We start from the raw sequence: 20,000 nt of genomic DNA on the forward strand, positions 1-20,000 counted from the left end.
AATCATTATATTTTCTTTATTCAGAGAGGTGCCGGACCCCCCCCCCCCCCATTTTCAGGTCTGCCCTCAAAACACAGGCGGGTCTTACTGCGGACCCCCCCCCCTATTTTCAGGTATGCCCCCAAAACACAGGCGGGTCTTACTGCGGACCCCCTATTTTCAGGTATGCCTCAATACACAGGCGGGTCTTACTGCAGGACCCCCTATTTTCAGGTATGCCTCAAAACACAGGCGGGTCTTACTGGACCCCCTATTTTCAGGTATGCCCTCAATACACAGGCGGGTCTTACTGCGGACCCCCCCCCCCCCCCTATTTTCAGGTATGCCCTCAAAACACAGGCGGGTCTTACTGCGGACCCCTCTCCCCCCTATTTTCAGGTATGCCTCAAACACAGGCGGGTCTTACTGCGGACCCCCCTATTTTCAGGTATGCCTCAAAACACAGGCGGGTCTCACTGCGGCCCCCCCCATTTTCAGGTATGCCCTCAAAACACCGGCGGGTCTTACTGCGGACCCCCCCCCCTATTTTCAGGTATGCCCTCAAAACACAGGCGGGTCTTACTGCGGACCCCCCCCCCTATTTTCAGGTATGCCCCCAAAACACAGGCGGGTCTTACTGCGGACCCCTCTCCCCCCTATTTTCAGGTATGCCCTCAAAACACAGGCGGGTCTTACTGCGGTCCCCCATTTTCAGGTCTGCCCTCAAAACACAGGCGGGTCTTACTGCGGCCCCCTATTTTCAGGTATGCCCTCAAAACACAGGCGGGTCTTACTGCGGCCCCCCCCGATTTGCAGGTATGCGCTCAAAACACAGGAGGGACTTACTGCGGACCCCCTATTTTCAGGTATGCCTCAAAACACAGGCGGTCTTATGCGGACCCCCCTATTTTCAGATATCCCTCAAAACACAGGCGGGTCTTACTGGACCCCCCTATTTTCAGATATCCCCTCAAAACACAGGCGGGTCTTACTGCACGCCCGAACCCTGCCATTCCTTCAGTCAGTTGTGTCTTCTCTATATATTTTTTTCTCCCCGACACTTCATCAGCTCAAGGATGTTTTCATAAGAGTTTTGAGGACATTTTTTTCAATTCTTTTTTTCGTATGTTTTGGTAACAGACAGACAAGCAGACATAAACAGAGACAGACAATGGCATAAACACTATCCTCCCCCATCAAGGTAGCCTATAATAATAGAAGTAGAAGTAGCAATATAAGTAGTAGTAGAAGTAGTAGTAGTAGTAGTAGTAGTAGTAGTAGTGGTGGTGGTAGTAGTAGTAGTAGTAATAGTAGTGGTGGTGGTAGTAGTAGTAGTAGTGGTAGTAGTAGTAGTAGTAGTAGTAGTAGTAGTAGTAGTAGTAGTAGTAGCATACATACATACATACATACATAAACACACACACACACACACACACACACACACACACACACACAGCCCAAACGTTACGAGTAAATACACAGACTCCACAGCCGCGCTCCCATGAGAAACACACAAACACATACACTCGCACATCACCGCCGCTAGGCCGAAAGTATACATGGATACATACACATACATAAAAAAAACACATACACGACTCGGTGATAACTCGTAGGGACACATGAAAAAAAAAAAGTTGAAAAGAAAAACCCCACTAACAAACAAACACATGCACAAACACATATAGATGCATACATAAACAAATACAAACATACACTCTTACATACATACAGGCACGCATCGAATGAAGAATGGAACACACAAACAAACATACATACATACATACAAGTCGGGTTACCAAAACATACATGCGCGCACACACACATACATACGCAGCACAGTATACGCACGCACACACACACACACACACACCTCCCTACCCCCCCCCCCCCACCCACCCACACACACACACACGACAGTAGAGAGACATATTCACACACACACACACACACACACACACACACACACATACACAGGTGGATCGATAGGACAGAACATGGCGGGTGTTTTAAAGTAAGGTAAACATTCTCTGTGCGGGCGTATTGTGATGAGGTACACACACACACACACACACACACACACACACACAGAACGATGGTGATGGTGACGCCGTTTTTATTAGAGGGAATGGGGGAAGAGAGGTAGGGAGGGATGAGGGGAGAGATGGGAGAGAAGAGAAAGAAGGGGAAGGGAGGGAGAGAAAGGGGGAAATAAGGGAGGGAAAGGGAAAGACGGAAGAAAGGAAGGAAGGGAAGCGAAGAAGGACGGGAGAGAGAAAAAGGAAGGAAGGATGAGAGGAAAATGAAGGAGAGGAGAAATGAATGAATGAAGGAAGGACGATATGTATGAAGGAAGGAAGAAGAGGAAAAAAGAGGAAAAGGGCAGATGGATAGGAAAGAGTGAATTGGTGGGTAAGGGAAGAAAGGGAGGTAAGGAAGAAAGGAAAGAGGAAAGATATAGATGGGTAAAGGAAAGAGGAGGGAAAGAACAGGTAGAGGAAAGGAGGGAGACATGCTGAGGAGGAAAAAATGGAGGCAAAAAGAGGGAAGGAGAGAGAGAGAGAGAGAGAATAGTTAAAAGGAGAGAGTAAGGGATAGAGGAAAGGAAGGGAGAAAAATGGAGAGAAAGAAGTGGAGAAGGAAGGGGAGAGAGAAGAAGGGAGTGATAGGGAAGCAAGGGATGAAGAAGGGATGAAGGAAGGAAGAAGAGGAATGGAGATAAGGATGGAAGGATGAAGAAGGAGAGGAAAATAATAATAATAGTAATAAGAGGAAGAAGAAGAGAAGGGAATGATGGGGAAGGGAGGGATGAAAGAAGGGATGGAGGAAGGAAGAAGAGGAATGGAGATAAGGATGGAGGGATGAAGAAGAAGGGGTAAAGAAGAAGAAGAAGAAGTGACGAGGGGAGGGAGGGATGGAGGAAGAAACGAGAGGAATGGAGATAAAGGAAAGAAGAAAAAAGAAGAGGAGGAAGAAGAAGAAGAAGAAGAAGAGGAAGAGGAGGAGGAGGAGGAGTTGTTTTCCTCTAAGTTGGCCACATTGGTTTTACGCTTCACTGCTTGACACTGACCTCCTCCTCCTCCTCCTCCTTCTGTTATTCGAGTTAATCTTCCTCTCTGTTACTCCTGTTTCTGTTGGTCTCGTTTTCACGTTTCTAACTGTTCCTCTTTTATTCCTTTAGGTTATTCCTCATTTTCTATATTCCTTATCTCCTCCTTCTTCTTCTTCTTCTTTTCCTGTTTTCATATTATTTCTCTTCCCCTTATTATTTTGCTTCTACTTCTACCCTTCTAGTCCTGGGTGATAAGAGGGGAAGGGGAAGAGAGGAGGGGAGAGGAAGAGAGGAGGGGGAAGAGGAAGAGAGGAGGGGGGAAGAGGAAGAGAGGAGGGGGGAAGAGGAAGAGAGGGGGGGGGAAGAGGAAGAGAGGAGGGAAGAGGAAGAGGAAGAGAGGAGGGAAGAGGAAGAGAGGAGGGGGGAGAGGAAGAGAGGAGGGAAGAGGAAGAGAGGAGGGGGGAAGAGGAAGAGAGGAGGGGGGAAGAGGAAGAGAGGAGGGAAGAGGAAGAGAGGAGGGGGAAGAGGAAGAGAGGGGGGGGGAAGAGGAAGAGAGGAGGGGGGAGAGGGAGAGAGGAGGGGAGAGAGGAAGGAGGAAGAGATTTTGAGTGAGAAAACTTCAGGGGAACACACACACACACACACACACACACACACACACAGAGGGAGGGGGGAGTTATCTTAGTATCTGTGAGCTTTATCTTTCACCGTGTACTTCAGTCTTGTGAAAGCCGTGTAATACCGACTCAAATTTGCTCTCTCTCCCTCCTCCTCGTTTTTATCTATATTTTTTGTTGTTCTGTTAGTTTTCGAATTTATGAACCGCTGATTACCGCACCTATTACAGTCATTACCATTATCACGACTATCATCATTACTACTACTACTACTACTACTACTACTACTACTACTACTATTACTACAATTTCCATATCTGTTTCTGTCCTCGATGTTGGAGATGAGATTTCTGGGCTTTTTTTTTTTCCTTCATCTTTTTCCCCTTTGTCAGGTGATGGTGGTAGTGATGGTAGTAGTAGTAGTAGTAGTAGTAGTAATGGTAGTAGTAGTGGCAGTAGTAGTAGTAGTAGTAGTAGTAGTAGTAGAGAGTGAAAGTGGCGGTAATTAATGGTTGATTAATTGGACGATGAGAGAAAACGAGACGCGGGAACACGAATCAGACAAGTATTAGACAGCGCTGACTCGAGTAAAGAACACGTGTCGAGATTAAATTGGCGGATATTAAGATAACGCCCCCCCCCCCCCTCCTCCCTCGTATGTGTGTGTGTGTGTGTGTGTGTGTGTGTGTGTGTGTGTGTGTGTGTGTTCCTTCTCCCCTTCACCTCTTTCCTTACCTTATCCTCCCCCTCCCCCCTTTCCCCGTCCTAAGATGTGGGGCATAACAGGGCATCGGGGCAAGGCAAGGAGCGGGGGGCGGGGCAATGGCATAACTAAAGTGCATTGAGACGGGGGAAGACGGGGTAGAGAGGGGTGCGTGGCGGGGCGGGGCGCGGAATATGTGTCGGGGCACTGGGCACAAGAAAGCTGGGGCAGGGAGAGGCAGGGTCGAGGTGGAGTGTAGGGGGCACGGGGCATGATTCTGGGGGTGTCGGGGCATGGGAGAAGAGAATTTGAGGGGCATGGGGCAGGAAGGCAAGGTATTTGGACAACGGGGCATGGTGAAAGGAAATAAGTGTGTGTGTGTGTGTGTGTGTGTGTGTGTGTGTGTGTGTGTGTGTGTGTGTGTGAGAGAGAGAGAGAGAGAGAGAGAGAGAGAGAGAGAGAGAGAGAGAGAGAGAGAGAGAGAGAGAGAGAGAGAGAGAGAGAGAGAGAGAGAGAGGGGTTGATACGCGCTGACCACCTTTTTTTTACAAGACTAAATAAATACAACAAATAAAACAAGAATAAAAACTGGGTAAGACGAGGTGAGGGAGAACGGACGTACAGGGCGGGGCATGAACACACACACACACACACACACACACACACACACACACACAGCGCCGCGGGGTAGTCACAGGCTAGACAGACAGACAGACAAACAGACAAGAGTTGCATGTGGCCTGTTCTCCTCCTGCCCAGCGTCTGTTTGCCTTCCTGTGTGTGTGTGTGTGTGTGTGTGTGTGTGCGCGCCGCCAGCTAATGTGCAGATCGTGTTCCTTAAGACAAAAATAAATAAATAAATATATAAATAAAAATAAAAAATAAACAAGCGTCTGCGTTGAATTCGTTAAGGTTGTTTGTTTGTTTACCTTCTACGATTCCTGTTTTCGTTAATTAATTGCTTACCTGTACTAGTTCATCGTCTCCACTGTCCTTTATTTCGTGTATTCCTGTTTAACGTGTGATCGAAACGTGTCTGTTTATCATAAGGTTCATTGAGGTTAAGTGTTTGTTGTTAAGATGTAATATAGTTTTCTTCGTTAATGGCTTAGGAGTAACGTTTAAGTCTTCAGTGTTATTTATTTGTATTCCTTTCTTAAGCTCAAATGAAAGTGCCTGTAGTTCTTTCTTTGAGGTCAACTGATGATTTGGTATATATAAAGCTATTGCATAATGTTCGTTTTCTTCAATTACAATAGTTTATGCTTAACTTTTAAACGTCTTTGCTGTTGTTTTTATTCATTGGATTCTTCACTTTAACTTATATGAGGAATGCATGTATTAGTGGTGGTGATGTTGGTAGTGGTGATGGTGGTGAAGTTGGTGGTGATGGTGGTGGTGGTGGTGGTAATGGTGGTGGTGTTGTTGATGATAGTGATGGTGATGTCGGTAGTGGTGGTGATGGTGGCGGTAATGGTGATGATGGTGGTAGTAGTGGTGATGATGGTGGTGGTGGTGGTGGTGACGGCGGTAGTGGTGGTGGTCACAACTTAATATGAAGAAAGCAAGTTAAGTTTCTCGAGGTTAACAATTTTCAACGCATACTTTTCCGTTGCTATTTTATCGGTACCTTTTAAGACATCTTTGCTCCACTTTACAATTGTTTTCCTCTCTTTACCCAACACAGCGACTTCTCGAGTAGAACAATACAAATAAAACTAAGCAAAAAAATAAAGTTCTTCGTATCCAATTCTATTTCCACAAAAGTTTGCTCCATTTTGTTCTAAGTTTTTGTGCTGCCGTTCATTATTTATTAATTACTAATCTTTCGCCCTTTTTCCGTCTCCCAGCTGTCAGTTATGTGTTCTGTACGCGTTTCAAACACGTCACAAAAAGCGGTCTTGTTAATGCTTGCCTTGGCTGGTCGGTCGCTAAGGGCATGGACAAGATTTCAAGATGTTGTTTTTATTTTGCTTTGCTTTTTCATTTGGTCATAGTTGCTTTTTGTTTGCCTTTTCCTCTCAATACGATTTTGGTTTTAACTTCATTCACACTAAAAAAATAAGATAAAAAAGGCGCCTTATCACCTGGTAGCTGTGGGGATCATGTTTCTTAATGGTCCCTCTAAGCGAGAAAAAGGAGAAAAAATCATCACTCACGCAAACCATTTCATAATATACATTAACGCATTTGTGATCAGTTTATGCATCATCTATTTTTTGGGGGGGGTTTATATCATGGCAAAAATTTGGCCCGTCGCTGCTACACGGTAAAGCCACAAATTTGGCCCGTCGCTGCTACACGGTAAAGCCACAAATTTGGCCCATCGCTGCTACCGGGTTAACAAGGCTTTCGCAGGATTTCTGGGCATTTCCATGGGTAGTTACATGACCCTGATGGTAGTCTGACAAACGTTCTGCACCTTGAACGTAAGAAAATACTCATAGGGACGCGCTAAACCTCTTTTTTTGGGGTAAACTACCACCGGGGTCATAAAACTACTCCTGGATATGCCCACAACTCCTACGAAAGCCTTGTTAAATATGTGTTCTTGGGCGGCGAAATGTCTTATGATACGAGGCTAGTAACCCTTCGTCTTCGTTGGGGTTGCTTAAAGCCGATTTCACAGTCCAACACAGTGTCTTCGTAACAGCCCGAACCAAACTACAGAATCCCATGCAATCCAAAACGGGGAGGTCTTCGATGCCACACTAAATACACAAGACTTTTCCCGTATAGTTTCATCAAATTTGTGAACTTAAATAGAAACACCAGACACTATACAAGGAAATTTCGAAGGCTCTAGTATTGGTTAGGGAGCTTACTAACCCGTCATGGGGAACTGTGAAACTGGGCCTTAGTCACGCGGCTGTTACATTAGTCTGTATAATTTACGTCTGTTAGTGTTTGGTGTGAGTGTTGCGGTCTGACGTGTTTGATGCGTGGAGCGCCCGGAGATATACAGCATCCACCCCGTCTCCATCTCCCTCCTTCAACCCATCAAACTCATCCCCTTCGTTTCCATCTTCCTCCGTCAACTCTATCCTCTTTATCTTCAATTATCTTTTCCCACTTAATCAACTATTCCAATCCACTCTTCACTCCTCCAATTATTCCCTTTCTTCATTTCATCCACTATTTTCTATTTCATCTTCAATTATCTTTTTCCACTTAACTATTCCTATCCACTCTCCACTCCTTCAATTCCCTTTTCTTCATATCATCCACTATTTTTTCATCTACTCCCTTCTATTTTATCCACTTCTCGATCCATCTTTTCCTCTCCAATCATTTCCTTTTTAACCATCTTCCACTTCACTCCACTCATACTTCATCTACTCCCCTCTCCTACCTCATCTACTCAATCCACTCCCTCTCCAACTCCTCCCTTTCGTTTCAATAATTTACTCCACCTACTTTTTTCTGCTTCATCTACTCCTTACTTCCACTTCTTTTATCCCCTCTAGCCATTTTTTCTATCCACTTTCTATTTCATCCACTCCGTCTCCACCTAATTCCTTCCACTTCACCCACTATCTCCTTCCTCCCATGCCACCCTATCTTCATCTTTTTCCTCCTCCTCCTCCTCCTCCTCCCTCATTCCACTTTTTATATCCACTCCATCCTTCCACTTCTTCCATCCACTTCCTCCTCCCACTCCCTCCACAAAGCTTACATTATTCATCTATTTTTTATCTTTGCGTTTATTTATTCATTCAGTCATTCATTTATACATATTCTTTTTTTGTGTGTGTGCGGTCCACTGACATTTATTTTGACGTACGGCACTCCTCTCTCTCTCTCTCTCTCTCTCTCTCTCTCTCTAAATGGTCTCCGGGCGGTGAGTCTTTCTACGCAACACTTTCCTACGCATCGTATATTCTCTCTCTCTCTCTCTCTCTCTCTCTCTCTCTCTCTCTCTCTAAGTAGCTCCCCTGGGCCTCGGAGTGTTTCCAAGGGAGGGAGAGGAGAGAGAAACTAGTTATGTAAGGGAGGTAAAGGGAGGGAGAGAGGGAGAGGAAGAGAGAGGGAGAGGGGCGAGGAGGCGGTCTCAAGATGGCTGGTCCGGCCGGCTGCGTTGAGATGGCAAGGTGGTGGTGGTGGTGGTGGTGATGTTGATATTAGTGGGACTGATTGTGCACGTGGTGGTGGTGATGATGGTGTGGGTAGTGGTTATAGTGGTGATGGTGGTTGTGGTGGTGATCGTGGTGTTGATTATATATTAGGGTGGGTGTTGGTGGTGTTGATGGTGTTGTTTTAGGCGCCCTGGTGGTGGTGATGGTGGTAGTGGTGGTGTAGCTATCACTGTCTGACCTCAGTGGTGGTGGTGATGATGGTAACACTGGTTCAAAGATGGAGGAGGTGGAGGTGGTGGTGGTATTTATGGAGCTAGTTGAGTTGGTGGTGATGAGTGATGGTAGGGGTGGTAGTGGTGATGGTGGTGGTGGTGGTGGTATAGGCGCCTCTCTGTCTGTCGGGGTGGCGGTGGTGATGGTGGTGATGGTGGTGATGGTGGTGATGGTGGTGGTGATAAGGGTGGAGGTGGTGGTGATGGTGGTGGTGATGAAGGTGGTGATGACGGTGAAGAAGGTAGTGGTAGCGGTGGTGGTGGTGGTGGAGGTGGTGGTGATGGTGGTGGTGGTGGTGGTGGTAAGGGTTGTGGTGGTGGTGGTGGTGGTGGTGGTGGGTCGCCAAGATGGATTCAAGTTTAAAGAAAAAAAAAAAAAATACAGGTGGATTTGTGGAGTTATGGTGATCCACTTTTATCGTCTTTTGATGTGTTTTCGTATTCATTCATTCATCTATTTTAATCGATTTTGTGGATTTGAATTTTACACACACACACACACACACACACACACACACACACACACACACCAAAGGATTACGTCATGCTTCAATCCGTATATTTTTCCTTGTTTTTCTTTAGTGGCGATGGTGTGTGTCTATCCACCGGTTCAAAGATGGAGGAGGTGGAGGTGGTGGTGGTGGTGGTGGTATTTATGGTGCTAGTTGAGTTGGTGGTGATGAGGGTGATGGTGGTGGTGGTGGTGGTGTAGGCGGCCCTCTGTCTGTCGAGGTGGTGGTGGGCCTGGTGGCGGTGGTGGTTGGGCTATTTGCGGTAGGTTGGTTGATTTAGGGTTGGGTTGGGTATTGGTGAGTTTGGTTTTCTTTGGTTGGGGTGTATTTATGGTTTGGTCTGGCTTGGGTTGGGTTAGGTTAGACTAGGTTAGGTTAGGTTAGGTTAGGTTAAGTTTAGTTTATTTGGATCAAGAACATTACTCCTTCCGAGGTAGAACATCGGGTATACTCCTAAAGACGTAGGTCGGAGAGGGCATAGAAAACATCACAGTCAAGAACCTCAATACTAGACACAGAAAAGTCGGAACCTGAGGCGAAATTCAATAAGGTCGGGAGTCAAGCGCAGAGTCATCACAAGCTATTAGTGCAGAGTCATTAGTGTGTTTGGCTTCGTCGCGTCTCGTGTGATGAAGAAACACGATAGACAGATTTGATTAGCTCAGGTGTGTGCTGTGTGGGTCTATGTTTTGTGTTGTCATGTATAATACGCGTCGCTTTTTCTACGTGTTACTGATGGTGACGCAATAGCTATTCCATATTATGAACCGTTTCAGCGTCCAAGCACACACATTTAACAAGGCTTTCGTAGGAGTTGTCGGGCTATCCATGGGTAGTATTTTGACCCTGGTGGGAGTTTTAACAAGTCTTCTATACCATTAACTCTGAAAAAAACCACTCCTGAGAACGCATTTTGCCTCTTTTCTTGGCATTTTAAAGCAACTGATTATGAACCGTTTCAGCGTCGAAGCACACACATTTAACAAGGCTTTCGTAGGAGTTGTCGGGCTATCCATGGGTAGTATTTTGACCCTGGTGGGAGTTTTAACAAGTCTTCTGAACCATTAACTCTGAAAAAAACCACTCCTGAGAACGCATTTTGCCTCTTTTCTTGGCATTTTGAAGCAACTGATGCTAGAGTGGATAGCGTCTCAGAGGGGCCGAGCTATATGATTCAAGGTAGATAGATTACATTGTCCCAGATGTCATGAGAGGTGTGTTGGGTAGATGAGTGTAGATGTTGAATGAAGAATAACACCCACCACCTCCTGTATGCGTTGGTGAGGTGTGGTACAGACAGGTATTCTATAATTCAAGGTAGACAGCTTCCATTAACTCAGGTGTCACGAGATCTGTGTTGTGTGGGCGTGAGCTTTGTGTTGTGTGTGATGAATGGAGCGCATCACCTTTTGCATGTGGTGGTGGAGAGTCATACAGGCAGGTAATGTTGGGTTTGATGAGGTGTTACATGTATCCGCCGGTAAGGAAGGAAGGAAGGAGGAAGATAGCAGGGAAAAGAAGGATTTAAATAAGTAAGGAAGTAAAAGAGGAAGGAAGGAAGGAAGAAAGGAAGAGAAGTAAGGAAGGACAGAATAAAAAGGTGTGTGTGTGTGTGTGTGTGTGTGTGTGTGTGTGTGTGTGTGTGTGTGTGTGTGTGTGTGTACGTGGGTAAGAGGGGGAAGGGAGTCTTGTAACACCAAATATTCCAATAGACATTTGTTTTCATTCATAAAGTGTGTGAGAGAGGATGCTACTGAATGGAAGTATTACGCTTGCTTCCTTTGCGTGACGTGACCTCATGAAACACTTAAAGACCAGTTCTTGCCGCGTGTGAATGTGTGGGATCTCAATGCTACTGGCGGTCATAAAAGCACCAGTGGAAATTCATGTTTAAAGATTGAAAATGAAAGTAAACGCTGCGAAGGAAGACGAAATCAGACGGATATTACGCAGTGTTACCAAGTCTAAAGTAATACACGTCTGTAATATCAACTAAAAGATAGAAAAATAAATAAAAAAAACGATAACCGACCAAAAAATGAAAAAAAACATACAGAACCTGAAATAAATAACCCGTAACATCTTTTCGTGTGTGTGTGTGTGTGTGTGTGTGTGTGTGTGTGTGTGTGTTATATGCATGAGCCGGTAAGGAAACGAACGAAGGAAAAAAATACGTAAGAAAGGAAGGAAGATATTTAGGAAGGAAGTAAGATGTGTGTGTGTGTGTGTGTGTGTGTGTGTGTGTGTGTGTGTGTGTGTGTGTGTGCAGGTGAGTCAGCCAGGTATAGATGCGGGTCTACAAGTGTTGTCACCTGTGTGCTGCGCCAGGCCAGGTGTTGCGTGATGGATGTCTGGGAAACACGTCATCAGGCTGTCGGGTTATGACCAAGTGTTGCACCTTCATCGTGGGGTGGCAATACTGTGTTGGGTGTGGCGAGGAAGGTGTTGTGTTGTGTTAGGTGAGGTGTTGTGTTTGATGTGCTGGTGATGGTGTTGTACGGGTGTTGTGTTGTGTTCTGTATGGTGTATATGTGATTGTGATGTGTTGTGTTGTGTATATGTGGTAATGGTGTCGTTAATTCATCAGTGACTGCCTATGATGATGATGATAATGATGCTGATAATGATGTTGATGTTTTGATTATATCCCAGTTCAGTCTCTCTCTCTCTCTCTCTCTCTCTCTCTCTGGCATGAAAAAAGAAAAACAAAACAAAAAACGAACATATGTAACCTGAAATGAATAACCCAAAACATTTTTTTTAATGGAGAACCAAAAAAAGAGAAAAAAATGTATAATTGTCACCGACACTCACAAAAACGACACTAAATAGATTAACGCTCAGAATAAACACAAACCAATGAATGAACAGACGAGCAAACAGCGGCTCATCAGCGTTGTGTTGCCTGTTGTTGCGCCGCCTGTGAAGCGACTGTATGATATTTGTGTGTTGATTTACTTACCGTTTATCTTAGTTATATAATTATGTCGACATTAATGATGGAGAGTTTTGCGGTTGAGACAGATATAGATAGATAGATAGACGGATGGGTAGACAGATATAGATAGATAGACAGATGGGTAGACAGATATAGATAGAGATATAGAGAGATAGAGAGATAGAGATAGATAGATAGAGAGAGAGAGAGAGAGAAAATGGAAAAGGAGAAGAAAGCAAGAGAAAAAAAGAAAGAGAAGGAAAAGGGAAAGAAAACAAAGAAAAACAGAAAGGAAGAGAGAGAGAGAGAGAGAGAGAGAGAGAGAGAGAGAGAGAGAGAGAGAGAGAGAGAGAGAGAGAGAGAGAGATTGCTTTTAAATAACTACCGTCTTGCACTGAACCCTGAAGGTGTCGGAAGTTCATTTCATTATCGTACGACAAAAAATAAATAAAAATGCTACGGTCGAACTTCATTTGCTGTTTACGTTTAAAAAAATTATGACATTATTTTTCGTTCGCGGCTTGTCATCGATAACAAACAATATGGATTCTCCTATATTCGTCAAGCCACTCAGTATTTTGAACCGTGCGATCAGTTGTCCTCGGAGGCGACAATTCTCATCAGGAACATGTTAAGAGTTGAGAGCCTTTCCTCGTGTGGTGCGTTCTGCGAAGGAGAGATCACCTTCGTTGCCCGACGCTGAACACCTTTCAATATAGCAATGTCCTTTGACTGGTGGGGAGGCTTAAAACTGTACCCCGCCCGAGCACTGCCTTTCATCCTAAACAGACAAATGTAAATAGTGTGTGTGTGTGTGTGTGTGTGTGTGTGTGTGCAATGACCGACCCCTCAGACAGATCAGGGTGTATGAGTGAGCAGGAAGTGTGTGTGTGTGTGTGTGTGTGTGTGTGTGTGTGTGTGTGTGTGTGTTAGGGGGCGGGTGTGGTGCCTTCCCCCACCCCCCCTCCCTCCCCCCTTCACCCAGCCTGTTATATAACCCTGCAAAAGAGGGAGAGGGAGGAAGGGGGAGAAGGGAGGAAGGGGAGGCAAGGGAGAGAAATGGGAAGGGAAAAAAGTTAACTATCATTGTTTTTTTGGGGTTGTTTTTTCTTGATTATGTAACGTTTGTCTGTCTCTCTCTCTCTCTCTCTCTCTCTCTCTCTTTCAGGATAACAATTTTCGAAGAAGCGGCAAATTCGTGAGAGAGAGAGAGAGAGAGAGAGAGAGAGAGAGAGAGAGAGAGAGAGAGAGAGAGAGAGAGAGAATGGGAGTGCGTGAGACGAGACGCTTCCCTCCCTCCCTCCTCCCCTCCCTCTTTAATTCCCCCATCACGCCCCCCTTCCTCCTCCTCCTCCTCCTCCTCCTCCTCCTCCTCCTCCTCCTCCTCCACCTCCCTACGCTTATTTGATCTGATTTTCCTCACGCACATATATGCCCCTTCCCCCTCCCCTCCCCCCTTTTCTTCCCCTTCCCTCCCCAACCATTCACCTTCCCTCTCTCCCCCTTCCCCCACCCCCCTCTGATCCCCCTTTCCATTTTTTCTATGTCCTCTATGGCACCTGGCCCTACCCCCCCCCCTTCCCCTTCACTAAATACCCCTTCCTCTCCCTTCCCTTCCCTCTCTTTCCATACCTTCCCTTCCTCCCTTTCATTTTCCTTACTCTTCCTTCATTTCCACTTTCTTCCTTTCCCTTCCCTTCCCTTCCATTTCCTCCTCTTTCTCTCTTTTTCCATTATTTTTTTGTCTCCTTTTACTTCCCATTTCCATTTCCTTTATTTTATTTCTCTCTCTCTCTCTCTCTGTTAGTAAAATAAAAATAAAAAGTACATATTGCAACAGCTGTTATTACCGGCACTCTTATTTTTGTTGTTGTTGTTTTACGCTTTTTATTATTACTATTATCATTATTATTATTATTATTATTATTATTATTATTATTATTGTTGTTGTTGTTGTTGTTGCCATTGTTTTCTATTACTGTGTCCTGAGAATTGATCTTTATTTCCTTTTATTTATCACTGCAGCTGTTGATGTTATTAGTAGTTATATTGTTTATTGTTACGAACTTCCTCTCTCTCTCTCTCTCTCTCTCTCTCTCTCTCTTTTTCTCCTATTCCTCCACCCCCTTTCCTTTTTTACTTCTTTTCATCTCCTTCTCCTCCCTCCTCCTCTCTCTCTCTTAAAATGTCACCCAATTAACCACACACACACACACACACACACACACACACACACACACACACACACACACACACACACACACTTGACCTCCGTAGACACATCAAGACCCGCGCCCGAAATCTTCCCTCTCTACCTCGATTCGCCTCATAAAATAATAAATACAGATACCCAACAACTTTTCTTCGGGCAGAGGGTACCGTGGATCTCGGGTCCAGAACGTGACCAGACCATGGCGGATGAAGACACTTGAAGACCCGCAGCCACCACCCACACCCACACCCAATACCCTACCCCCCCCTACCCCCCCCCCGCCCCTCAGCAGCTGACTGGTGGGGCAAAATGAGGCTGGCTGGCCGGGGCTCGGAGGAACAATAAGTAACGAGAACGCATAAAGTCTTGCGCCACCTGCACCAGACGCCACTGTGAGAGAGAGAGAGAGAGAGAGAGAGAGAGAGAGAGAGAGAGAGAGAGAGAGAGAGAGAATGGACGGATAGAAGGAAGAGGAGGATGAGGAGATGAAAATAAGTAAAGAAAGAAAGGAGGTGGAGGAATAGGAGAGAGAGAGAGAGAGAGAGAGAGAGAGAGAGAGAGAGAGAGAGAGAGAGAGAGAGAGAGAGAGAGAGAGAGAGAGAGAGAGAGAGAGAGAGATGGGGGGGGGGCGTAAAAAGGGGGATGAATGCATGAGGAAGAAGAAGAAGAAGAGGAGGAGGAGGAAGAAGACTAAATTAGGAGGAAAATAATTAAATGAGGAAAAAAAAGAAAATTGAAGAGGAAAAATATGAGAGAGAGAGAGAGAGAGAGAGAGAGAGAGAGAGAGAGAGAGAGAGAGAGAGAGAGAGAGAGAGAGAGAGAGAGAAAACGAATAGAGAACGATTTATTGTCTAATATTCACACAGTTTTCTTTCCTCCCTTTTTTATTTCCTTATCATTGCGAAAAAAGAGGAAGGGGAGGAAGAGGGGGGGGAGGGGGGGAGGAGGGGAGGGGGAAGAGGAGAGACAGGAAGGTGTGCAGAATAAATGATAAAAGGAACATTGAATTTCCCACATCACTATCATCATCATCATTTTTCACCATCACCATCATCATTATTCACCATCACCATCATCATCATCATTTTTCACCATCATCATCATCATCATCATTTTTCACCATCACCATCATCATTTTTTACCATCACCATCATCATTTTTCACCATCACCATCATCATCATTCACCATCATTATCATTATTTTTTTTCTGATCAATCCATGAAACAAGGAAAAAAAAGAAGGAAAGTGGAAAAACAATGACAGAAGAACCCCATCATCATCATTTATCACCACCCCCACCATCATCATCATCATCATCACAACCACTTCATATAGAAAAAAAAATCATCATAAAAAAAACAAAAAAACAAAAACAAAAAATAAACAAAGCAAACAAACAAACAAACAAGACAACGCAGCACCTGTAAGATGCAAAGGTCGAGGTCACGCAAAGGTCAGGCGAGGTCATTAATTAGCTCAGGTCAAGGGGAAGGTGCTAAAGCTGCAGGGAGGTAACGGTGTCGCCCTGACCTTCGTGTGGGTAAGCTTGGGGGGTGGGGGAGGGGGGATAGGTAAGAAAGGGAGAAGGGAGGAAGGGATGGGGAAAGAGAGGATGAAAGGTGATGGGGTACAGGAAAGGGAAGGATACGAAAGAAAAGGGAGAGGGAAGGGAGGATGGAAAAGAGAGAAGGGGAGGAGAGGGGCGGAAATGGGGGAGAAGGAAAGGGAGGGAGAGGGAAAGAAGAAAGGAAAGTAGGGGGGAAGGAGAGGAGAGAGGGGGGAGGAGAGGGGCGGGGGAAGGGAGAGATGAAATGGAAAGGAGGGAGAGATGGGAGGGGAGAGAGGAGAGAGGAGGGGATGGAAAAGAAGGAAAGGGGGAGATGAGGGAAGGAAGGATGGGAAGGAGAGGGGAAGAAGAGAGATATGGAAGGAGGATGAGAAGGGATGAAGGAGAGAAGGAAAGGGATGAGAAAAGAAGGAAAAGAAGAAAATACAATAAAGGAAGATAAAGGAAATGGAGACGCAAGGAAAGGTAGGAAATAGAAGATGGCGAATGGAAAGATGGAAACAGAATAGAATAGAAAAAACAACAACACACATAAAAGAAAATGGAGAAAACTTAACAGAGAAGAGGAAGGGGAGGAGAAGGAGAAGCAAAGAGAGGAGAGGTTGGAGAGAAGAGGAGGAGAATGAATGAGGAAGAGAAGGAAAGAGAAGAGGAAACGAAGAGGAAAAGTTGTAGAGGGGAGAGGAGGGGAAGATAAGGAAGAAAAAGAGGGAAGGAAAGAAGAGAAAATGAGGAGGGGAAAGAAAGGAAGAGAAAGAGGGGAGAGAAGAGACTGAAAAGGGAGAGAAGAGAAGAGAAAGAGGGAAGGGAAGAGGAGGGGAAGGAAAGGAAAGAGAGAAAGAGGGAAGATAAGAAACGAAGAGAGAAGAGCAGGAGGAGGAGGAGGGGAGAGAGGAAAGAAAATGAGAAAGGGAATGAGAGAAAAGAAGAATGTGAAGAAGACAAAGAAAACGAATCTGATAAACGGGAAATTTACTGGAATAACGAATATGGAAATGAGACAACCGCGGAGAGGAAAGAGAAGGGAGAAGAGATAAAGAAGGGAGGAGGAGGAGGAGGATGAGGGGGAGGTGAGAGAATAGGAGAGAAAACACAGGGAAAGGAAAGGGAGGGAAAAGAAGAGGTAAGTTGGAATGAAAATAAAAGGAAAATGAGACAAGGGAAGAAGAGAAGGGAAGAGAAGTGAAGAGGGGAAGGAGAAAATAAGACATGGAAGGAACAGACAATGAAGAGAGGGAATGGGAAGAGGAAGGGGAGGGTAGGGGAATAGAGGGAGGGAAAGGGAAGGGGAGGAAGGTGAAGGGAAGGAACGTAGAGATGGGGAAGGAGAAAATAAGTCATGGAAGGGAAGGGAAAGGGACATGGGATGGGAGGGAAGGGAAGGAAGGAGAAACATAGAAGCATGGAAATGCAGGCAACAGAAAACCTATTGGCTCATTACGAGGTTGCCCGCTTTGGTGATTCAGAGCCGTATTCTCAAACAATGCGTTCCCCATGCACACATATTTGACAAGGCTTTCCTAGGAGTTTTGAGCATTTCCAGGGCTAGTTTTATGACCCTTGTGGTAGTTTGACCCTTCTTCTGTACCATGAACTTAAACAAACGCTCATTAGAACCCAGCTGATCTCCTTTTTAGCCTGTAGAAATAGTTGATGTGCGAGGAGAGAGCGTTTGAGAATACCATCCTTAATCTGCTCGACCGCCACTTGGGGCTTGAGGAGCAGATGAAAGCACCTCGATATTGAGGAGCAGATGAAAGCACCTCGTTATTCAGTTTACTCTCGACGCAGCGAAATGACGGTCGATTCTATATTTGAAGAAGTTGATGGTATTCGCATTTACTACTTCTGAGGGAAGATTGTTCCAGTGGCGGATGACTCGGTTTGAAAAGAAACTCCTTCCAATGTCTGTGTTACATCGACTCGACTGAATGGGTAAGCCGTTATTTCTAGTTCTTGAGTTGGTTTGCAGTTCAAAGAATTTGGAGAAATCGACGTTATTGAATTTTTTCAGATACTTGAAGACTTGAATCATATCCCCTCTTAGGCGTCTTTTCTCCAATGTAAAGAGATTGAGTCGCTTGAGTCGCTCCTCGTACGGTTGAGCCCTTAAGGTTGGAATCATCTTTGTGGCGCGTCGTTGAATCCTTTCCAGTAAATCAATGTCCTTTCTGTAATTGGGAGACCAGAACTGCACTGCATACTCGAGGTGCGGTCTTACCACGGAATTATACAAGGATAGCATCACGTCTGGCGTTTTACACTCGAAAGGAGGGAAGGGAAGGGAAAAGAACATAGAGGGCAAAAGGAAGAGGAGGTAAAATAAGAGAAGGAAGAAACGGAAACTGAAGAGAAGGGAAGAGGAGAGAGAAGAAGGGAAGGGGAGAGGAAGGGAGAGGAAGGGAGGGAAGGGAAGGGAAAAGAACGTAGAGGGCAAAAGGAAGAGGAGGTAAAATAAGAGAAGGAAGAAACGGAAACTGAAGAGAAGGGAAGAGGAGAGAGAAGAAGGGGGAGGAGAAGGGAGGAGAGGAGGAAGGAAGGAAAAAAGAAACAGAGGGCATAAGGATGAGGAGTTAAAATAAGAGAAGGAAGAAACGGAAACTGAAGAGAAGGGAAGAGGAGAGAGAAGAAGGGAAGGGGAGAGGAAGGGAGAGGAAGGGAGAGGAAGGGAGGGAAGGGGAGGAAGGAAAGGTCAAGGAGCGGTGAAGTGAGTGAAGTTATTGAAAGTCACATCACGTTAGATTAGGTCATGTTAAGAGAGAGAGAGAGAGAGAGAGAGAGAGAGAGAGAGAGAGAGAGAGAGAGAGAGAGAGAGAGAGAGAGAGAGAGAGAGAGAGAGAAAGGGGGAGAAGAAAAAAAGGAAGAACTACGAAGAGGGAGAGTATGAGAGGAGGAGGAGGAGGAGGAGGAGGAGGAGGAGGAGGGAGAGAAGAAAAATTAGGAGGGGAAAGAAAAAGCTGAGAGAGAGAGAGAGAGAGAGAGAGAGAGAGAGAGAGAGAGAGAGAGAGAGAGAGAGAGAGAGAGAGAGAGAGAGAGAGAGAGAGAGAGAGAGAGAAACTTTAGTGGAAGACAACAACGCAGTGAAATTTTTGAGAGAGAGAGAGAGAGAGAGAGAGAGAGAGAGAGAGAGAGAGAGAGAGAGAGAGAGAGAGAGAGAGAGAGAGAAGCAGTGCATGAACTGGACAATAACAACAACTAAGACAAAGAAAGACACACACACACACACACACACACACACACACACACACACACACACACACACACACACACCGTCTAGAAATAGGGCCAATATTCCTTAAACTTGAGGCATAACTCCACTAAACTTTCCTCGTAACTTGGGGAAGGAGAGGGGAAGAGGGGAAGGGGGAGATAAGAGGGGGGGGAGTGGGGGGAGGGAGCTTCTTACATCCCCCCTCACCCCCTCCCTAACCTCTCCTCTCCTCTCTTCTCTTCTCTCCTCCTCCTCCTCCTTTTCTTTATTATTTTCGTCTCTTCCTCCTTTCTTATTTCTCCGTCCATTGTTCCTCTCTCTCTCTCCATTTACTGCCTCTTTTATTTTCATTTTTCTTCCTTTTTTTTTCTTTTTTTATTAGTCGTCGGATCAGTTTCAAAACTTTTCCCTCAGTTCTTTCCTTCCCTTCCTCTCTCTCTCTCTCTCTCTCTCTCTCTCTCTTTTCCTTCGCCTTCGTCTTGATTATTTCCTCTCTTTTCCTACAAAAAAAAAAAAATTCTCTCTCTCTCTCTTTTCCTTCGCCTTCGTCTTGATCAATTCCTCTCTCTTTTCCTACAAAATCCAACCTCTCTCTCTCTCTCTCTCTCTCTACCAGATTTTTACCCTCTGATCTCCCCCTTTCCAATTCCTCTCCCTCCCTCCCCTCCCTCCCTCTCCCCCCTCTCCCTCTCGGCCTCTCCTCTCCCTTCCTCCTCTCTCTGCTCTCCCTCAAAGTCGAGAGAAGAAAACATCCTTGGGAGAGAGAAAAAAAAGTGAAATATTTGCTGTGAGGGAGAGGGAGAGAGAGGGAGAGAGAGAGAGAGAAAGGGAGAGAGGGAGGAAGTGTGTGAGGGAGTAAG

At 45.4% G+C, this 20,000-nt stretch overlaps 1 protein-coding gene across 1 annotated transcript in view; it reads right to left on the minus strand.

Moving 5' to 3' along the window:
- The window catches only part of LOC126986575 (collagen alpha-1(I) chain-like), an 80,300-nt gene that overhangs the window by 27,761 nt on the left and 32,539 nt on the right, over positions 1-20,000 (minus strand). The window lies entirely within an intron of this gene.

This window comes from Eriocheir sinensis, chromosome 62 (genome assembly GCF_024679095.1).
Source record: "Eriocheir sinensis breed Jianghai 21 chromosome 62, ASM2467909v1, whole genome shotgun sequence".
Classification (NCBI taxonomy): domain Eukaryota; kingdom Metazoa; phylum Arthropoda; class Malacostraca; order Decapoda; family Varunidae; genus Eriocheir; species Eriocheir sinensis.